An 8,824-nucleotide genomic window follows, 5' to 3' on the forward strand; every position below is an offset into this window, starting at 1 on the left:
CTACAAACTCGACGACTAAGGGGACAGTTAATAATGCATTAAAAATTCTTAAAGGAATAACTAATGTTGATTACAAGAACCTATTCACGCTTAGCACAAATCAGTCCAGAGGTAACATATACAAACCGAAATTGAAAAGATGCAACACCATTCAATGTGGCAATTTCTTTACAAACAAAATAGAAGATCTTGGAATACACTTCCAGTGGATGTAGTAAACAGTAACACGTAGAGTTCAAAGAATAACTTACACAAGATTATAAGAACTCTCTAAATGCTCAAATTAAGTTGCTCTACTAAATGGAGTCTGCATATGGGCTAAAAAGTCTTTGAGACGTCCACAATCCTTGTTACTCTCTCTCTCTCTCTCTCTCTCTAGTCGATAAGAAAAGGAATGGATTAAGCTTTAATACTCTAAATATTTTCATCATGACTAATGGATACAGCCTAGTTAATAAGTCAGTGATTATACAGTTCAACAACAACAACAACAACAACAAATGCTGCCGTTTCTAAACCACTGCAGGACAAAGGCCTTAGACACGTTCTTATTCATGTCTGGGATTTGGCTAGTGTTCATCCCCACGCAGGCCAACTGCGGAATGGCCATGTTGGGAGTCTGTCTGATCGCTCATAGCAAATCATCCTAGTAATATATATATATATATATATATATATATATATATATATATATATATATATATATATATATATATATATATATATACTGTATATCAGTTATAATTAATTATAATTCTAATAGCCAGGCCTTCTCCATCATGAGGCTCAATACTACGCAGTACTCTAGAAGTTTTATTCCAGCTGTTACCAAGTTGTGGAATGATCTTCCTAATCGGATAGTTGAATCAGTAGAACTTCGAAAGTTGAAAGTTGGAGCAAATGCTTTTTTGTTGACCAGGCGGACATAAGTCTTTTTATAGTTTATTTATGACATATTTGTTTTTGATGTTGTTAATAGTTTATATATGACATGTTTGTTTTGACGTTGTTACTTTTTATAGAATGATTTATTGTTAATTTATTTTCTTCAATTATTTATTTCCTTATTTCCTTTCCTCACTGGGCTATTTTTCCCTATTGGAGCCCCTGGGCTTATAGCATCTTGCTTTTACAACTAGGGTTGTAGCTTGGATAGTAATAATAATAATAATAATAATAATATAAGTATCTATCTTTCTATCTATCTATCTATCTATCTATATATATATATATATATATATATATATATATATATATATATATATATATATATATATATATTAATGTTTCTAATTGCACATATACACACATACCGTATATATGTATATACTTGTTCCTAAATATACTTATAATATACCCATATAAAAAATATACATTTACATACATACGCACACGTGTGTACAGCCCTGGTTACTTATCATTTTTATATTCAGCAGATCAATTGCATTCAGGGAAAAAAGAAAAGAAAAAAAACTATATTGGGTGTACGTGTCTTGGTTGGTGACACCAGAAATAGAAAGAATTAAAACTAAATATTTCACTTAAGTTTCTTGAACGTCCCATACATTTATCACGCAGGATTAAGGAATGGCAAAACATCTCCCTTAGGAAAAATGCTGTGAAAGATTAATCCCATTCATCATCTTATAACAGGTTGAAAAGGGGATTGATAGTAAGGTTTAAGGGTAAACTCGCGCACACTATTCTATCTAATTTCTCTTCCTCTTGTTTCAGTAAAGCTTTTATAGTTTGTATAGGAAATTTTTATTTTAATGTTACTGTTCTTAAAATATATAATTTTTCCTTGTTTCGTTTCCTCACCGGGCTATTTTCCATGTTGGAGCCCCTGGGTTTATAGGATCCTGCTTTTCCAGTTAGGGTTATAGCTTAGCAAGTAATAATAATAATAATAATAATAATAATAATAATAATAATAATAATAATAATAATAATAATAATAATAATAATAATAATAATAATGATAAGAGAAGTGAGAAGTGGAAACCAGTGTGGTGAATTGTTTACATATTTATTCAGTAAGAAGAAATGAAAGAGAAAATAAAATAAATCCTGCCTTTCTTCTCTATATCGTAATTTATTCTGAAACCGGTTTTGAATAAATTCGATGTAAATAATTTAATCCCAATGTATTCCACCTCTTGTTTTTATTTACGTTTTTACTTTAACATGCATTGTTTCCATTTAAAAACTGTTTTAAGGGTTGTTATTGATATGAGAATATAGAATTAACGATATTGTAGTGGATAGTGTAAATTATTAAAAAATAGGTGAGAATTCCCATATAGTGTTAAATTGATATATATATATATATATATATATATATATATATATATATATATATATATATTTATATATATATATATATATACATATCTATACACATAATTATGTATATATATGTATGAATGTATATATATATATATATATATATATATATATATATATATATATATATATATGTGTGTGTGTGTATATATATATATATATATATATATATATATATATATATATATATATATATATATATATATATATATATATATATGTGTGTATACAGTATATATATATATATATATATATATATATATATATATATTTATATATATATATATGTATATATATATATATATATATATATATATATATACAATATATATATATTGCGTGTGAGTGTCATATATATATATATATATATATATATATATATATATATATATATATATATATATATATATATATATATATATATATAATCTATCCAATAGCATTCATAGACCTATTCCACATCCTTCATCCCCACAATACGGATGTAATAAAGCGCAGCCCAACCAAACCCAAAGTATATTAGCGCACGCCTACAACCATCCCTGTGGCAGCTTCCGATCTCTCCTTGATAAGCTACCCCTTGATATCTAATTGCTGCCCCTGGCCAATAAGAACACGCATCCTTTTAGGCCATGGGGCATAAGCTGTATCTTGTCACTTCGTGGCCACTTTCATGGGGCAACTTCATTACATTTTTTTATCATAGAGAAAGTCATTCTCAGGCATTATGCAACAAGTTCCCACAAATATAGTTGCTCCTAAAATTTTAATTAGCCATTTCAATCATACAAATTATTTGTAGTTAAGTTGGTGGCTAATAGGTGGCCATACTATAGTTCTGTAGTTCCTATTTTTGACAGTAGATGGCTAACAGCAAATTAACCAATCAAATCGCTTAGATTTCCAACATGGCAGCCCCCAGGACTTGCTGTATTCACTGTGTGTTGGAGGAAGAAAGTGATGTTTTACCCATTTCTGATCAATGTATGTCAAAAAATCAAGGAGTGTAATAGAAAGTGGAAACATTTAGATGGTTTTCAAACGTGAGGTAGCAGGGAAACTGTCTGAAACAACTTTAGATTTAGACCACCTTGGGTACCATGCAGAATGTTACCGAAGGTTTACAGACAAACAAAGGATCGAAAGGGCATTGTCCGCTGTTCTAAACGTAAAGGCACTAATCCAGATGATCTTCTAGGAAAACACCACCTCGAAAAAGTGCCCGGCTAAGCCTAATTAGTGGGTCATCATCGCAAACATGCTCTGCAGATCATCAGCAGCCAACTCTGCCATCCACTAGTCAAGCTAGTCGAAGAAACCCCTATGTGCTTCCTGAGCAGTGTATCATTTGTAAAAGGGAGCAGTATATAAAAGACCCTCACACTCGTACTCGAAAAAAGGAACGGTTGTCCAATTGTGAATATGAATCAGGTAAAGTTCCTTTTAGTACTGTTTATATTTTTTATCACAGGAACCATGATACTACCTAGTAGACTACACATACACTGATGTAAATGCTAATGGTAAATATCGAGGGTAATACGTGTAAATGCCAGTGGTAAATGCAGGCCTGTTTGTTTTGGCTGCAATATTGTACAGCATCAGTAACCGAGTGACATTGGGCATATTGCTATAATTAGTCGATTTGATTATCTGTATGACATTTTGACATCATCTGGTTAACTTAACCAATCATGGAATATTTTTACATGTATAATTTTATTATGGTGAAAATTTTACTACAATTTGGCTAGGATGTCGTATGTAGTACTGGAACAGTGTGTAGTACCTTTCATATGATGGAACTGTGCAACACTTTCTGAAGGAGAAAATGTGGCCATATTCCATGAGTGGCCATATTACCTCACCTTGCCGTACATTTTTCTTAATCAAACCATATTTATTTCAGGTGGGCTACTTTTACGAGCTGCCAAAGTCTTAAATGATGAGTCCATACTCAAAGAACTGGCTGGCCGAGAGCAGGCTTGTGTTGCCGTGGAAGTGCGTTACCATCGGTCATGCTACAAGAGATATGTTGCGTTCATGACAAGAGACGATAATAAGGACATCAAGACAAGTCACTCTTCACCTGAGACTCAAGCCTTCCATGAATTCTGTAGAACTGTGGTAAAAGATCGCATCATAAAGAAACAGGAGGTGCTACGAATGACAAAACTAAAAGAACTCTAAGTGAAGACTTTGACAAACTTTGAAAACACTGATGGCTCTATTGAGATAAAACTTCTTTCTTGAAAAACAAGTTACTTAGAAAGTATCCTTCACTTCGGTTTATAAGGCCTTCAAAGCGCAATGCCTCTGAAATAGTTTGTGCTGAAGAAAATAAGTGTGTTCTTGTAGATAACTTGGGTTCTTCTACCTCAGCATCATCTGAGGAAGATCCGGATGATGGATTGTTAAGTAATAAAAGTAATCATTTTGATATAGATCGCTCTATGCTGTACATGTCTGGTTTGGTTTTGAAAAATGTCATTGCTGACATTCCTGGTCTGAATGATGTTTGGCCACCTACTGCAAGCGATATTAAAAGTCATGGTGCTGAAACATAAATTCCTCCAAAATTGTTCAATTTCCTTGCTTGGGCTACTGGAGTTTCAGATGAGGTTGGGTTGGGAAAGTATGTGGCAACTACTGATGATAAACGAAAGCTTCTCTCTATTGTGCAAGACCTTGTGAACTTAGCATCCAAGGGGAAAAGGCCAATGCCAAAGCATGTTGCTCTTGAGATGACTATGCGGCATATGACTGGGTCATCAAATATTATTGGTATTCTGAATGGTTTGGGGCATTCATCGAGCCATACTACAGTGCTCGAACATGATACAGCACTGGCGAACAGACAACTTGACCGCAAAAGTCTTGTGCCAGAGGGCTTTGCCAAAGGGGTGCATACCACCATTGTCTGGGACAATAATGATTTCAGGGAAGAAACAGTAACTGGGGGTGGGACTACTCATATTACTAATGGTCTTCTTCTTCAAATGTCTGGGCCAGGGCTTGATGATGTGCAACCAACAACCTCAGATACTGTGCAACCTGCTGCATTGAAACGTAAAAGAAGCAGGAAGCGTGCCATAGATGCAACCCCTAATGTAATAGAGATTTACCACAAGAAAAGACGAGTTGAGGTCCGACCTTGAAATTGCTTATGGGAAAAGGGCTGCTATCAAAGAATTTGAAGAGTCCAGATTGAAATCAGAGCCTGAGAAACTATTTGATCCAATCAAATCAAAGAAATTGAAGACCTTTGCCACAGTTGCAAAAACATCAAATGACATGTTTAATCGTCTCCTGATTATTGGCAGGAGTAGGGAAGTAGATTTAAAGAAACTCTTGGCTTACTCATTGACACCTGTACCTATGGCTTTGGCAACTGGCAATGGTACCATTACTAAAACAGATAAAGCAAAGTTGATGAAGAAGTTGGAGGGTCGGGCTGAGTGTGTGAATATAGAGGACATACCTCCAGGGTCTGATTTGGTGATTGATGGAATGGCATTTATTTAGCAGGCACAAAACATTCCAGCTACATTTGGGATGTTTGCAGACAAGCTTTTGGTTGACCTTATCAGGTTAGGTAACCAGTATGGCTGCCAAAGGGTCGACTTTGTGTGTGATCGCTATCCAACACACAGTATAAAAAACTGTGAGCGAGGTCGCAGAGCAGCCAGTGGGGCTCAATTGGTGAAAATCACTAGGCCTGACCAAAAGACCCCAAAACAGTTTAAGAAGTTCTTGGCTGAGGGGTCGAATAAAGAAAACCTCATGGAGTTTCTTTATGAAACATGGGTGAAATGTAAGCCCCAGGTTTTTGGACCTATTGCATTGGTTGTCTCACGTGGAGAAAAGTGCCACTCTATAGCTGCAGTTGATGGTAAAATTATGATCATTGAAGTGTCTGACCTCTTCTGTGACCATGAAGAGGCTGACACGAGATTACTGTTGCATGCAAGTCATGCTGATAGAAACATCCCAACAGTTATAATAAGTAGTCCAGATACCGATGTTTTTATGATATCCCTAGCACTAGCTCAGGAAATCCCTGCTGATTTGCTATTTCAAACTGGTGCTGGGGACAAGCAACGAATTATCTGCATTTCCAAACTGGCTGAGAAACTTGGGGCAGAAAAATGTCGAGCTCTTCTTGGTATGCATGTTTTTACTGGGTGCGACTCGGTTAGTGCATTCAAAGGGAAGGGAAAGGTGAAACCCCTTGACATATTCAACAAAACTGTTGAATATGTCAATATGTTTGCAGAGTTGGGAACAGAATGGGAAGCATCAGCTTCCATCTTGCCCACGTTTGAGAAATTTGTCTGCACACTGTATGGTCAGAAAGAATGCTCGGAAGTAAATGTTGCAAGATACAACATGTTCCGGCTGACATGCAAATCAGACTCTCGGATGCTGCCTCCAAACCAAGATTGTCTGCTGCATCATGTAAAAAGGGCAAACTATCAGGCAGCAATTCACCGTAGGTCCCTTCAGCCAATCATGCATGCTCCATCTCCCAATGGTCATGGCTGGAAGATTACTGGTGACACCCTTGTCTTTGAATGGATGGCTGATGACCCGGCTCCCCCTAGTGTACTAAAAACTGTGAACTGCAAGTGCCAGAAAGGTGGGTGCAAGGGTGCTTGCTCATGCAGTAAAATGAATCTTCCTTGTACTGACTTATGCAGGTGTCAGGTTGAGAACTGCACTAATAGGATCCCTGAGACAGAAAGTGTATCTGACCCTGACATCTCTGACTTCTCTGACTCTGATGTGTCTGATGATGAATACTAGTGAATGTTGGAGCGCTGCTTTGCAGTACAGTTCCATCTCGTGAGAAAAATTTGCAGCAATAGGCCCTACTTAATTTCTAATTCATGATTATTTGCTATGGTGGGAAAAACACTACTTTATCTCCGAAGGATTCTTGTCAATTTTGCTAGGTTTATGAGGGTAAATTTGACTCTGGTTCTATTTTCGGTGTCCTTTTATTGTTGTTGGTTCTATTTTTGGTGTCATTTTATAGTTGTGATCTCTTAAAGTCTGTAAAAGTTGAATTTGATTTTGGTTGCACACTTAAAGCAAAGGATAATGGACATTTATGATAACCTGGAAGTCAAGTTAACAGTGTAGTCCATAATACCACCACCAGGGAGCTGTTGTTTACATTTCCATTGCATAATGTTAATCACATGTTATGATACATATGTACAACACTGTACTCATTCTTAAAAACTGTAAATAAAATGTTTTCTACTGAATATAAATCATCTTTGTGTTTTTGGTCATTTTCACTTCTGATGACTAATTGGTTACATAATGGCCTATAACTAATTAAGGAGCAACTATTTTTGCGGGAACTTTGCATATTCTGATTGTCCTGACCCCCATGGTTCAAAATCAAGTAGAATCAACTTGCCCCAAGAAAGTGGCCACGAACTCAAAAACTAAGCCCCCTACAGCTTATGCCCCATGGCCTATTTATAAGTATCCGATTTCCCTTTGGTCTTACAGTTTGTTTATATATCCTGCTCTTCCCTCTTTAGTATGCAAGTTGAGGCACGGTCTGGTTGCACTGGATGGGCTGTGTATCTAGCAATAATCTAGCAATTAGATTTAGTGAAATGGAGTGATGTTGGTAAAGGATGTATATATATATATATATATATATATATATATATATATATATATATATATATATATATATATATATATATATATATTTTACTGTATATTCAAATAAACCTTATATTTCAATACCTTAATGTCTGGATTCTCTTACCGACCTTAGGATCACAGTCCCGAAGCGAAACCACTCAAAGACAATAGCTTCTGGCCGGTCAGGGAATCGAACCCTGCTCCACGAAGCTGGTATGATTGTGACGATACCTTTAAGCCTCCTGGCTAGTACAGTGATGACGTGTTTGCCCTACATTCGAATGGCAGCAGATCGATCCCAGCCTGGTAACTTGAGTTTAATCTGTTTAGCTGCTTGCCCGGATGACGTTCTGGCGAGTGTCTAATCTGATGAAACTGGAACGGAAACTAGACACCTTTACCGTGTATATATATATATATATATATATATATATATATATATATATATATATATATATATATATATATATGTGTGTGTGTGTGTGTGTGTGTGTGTGTGTGTGTATGAATGAAGAGGCCTTTTTGGAGCATTGCTGGCTGTCTTCAATATGATAAAAAAAGATGTAAAAATTCAATTTTCATTGAGTACTTCAAGATTTGACTAAACCTAGTCCTAACATTCATCTCACAAAATACATATTTTACAGACATACTTATTGGTCATAAACAGATAAATTAAGAACCTTAATAATTCGGTGTGTGTAGGGAAAGGGAAAAGGAACCGTAACCAGAGAGAAGGATCCAATGTAGTACTGTCTGGCCAGTCAAAAGGCCCCATTACTCTCCAGTGGTTGTATCACAACGGGTG

Source organism: Palaemon carinicauda, chromosome 18 (genome assembly GCF_036898095.1).
Source record: "Palaemon carinicauda isolate YSFRI2023 chromosome 18, ASM3689809v2, whole genome shotgun sequence".
NCBI lineage: Eukaryota > Metazoa > Arthropoda > Malacostraca > Decapoda > Palaemonidae > Palaemon > Palaemon carinicauda.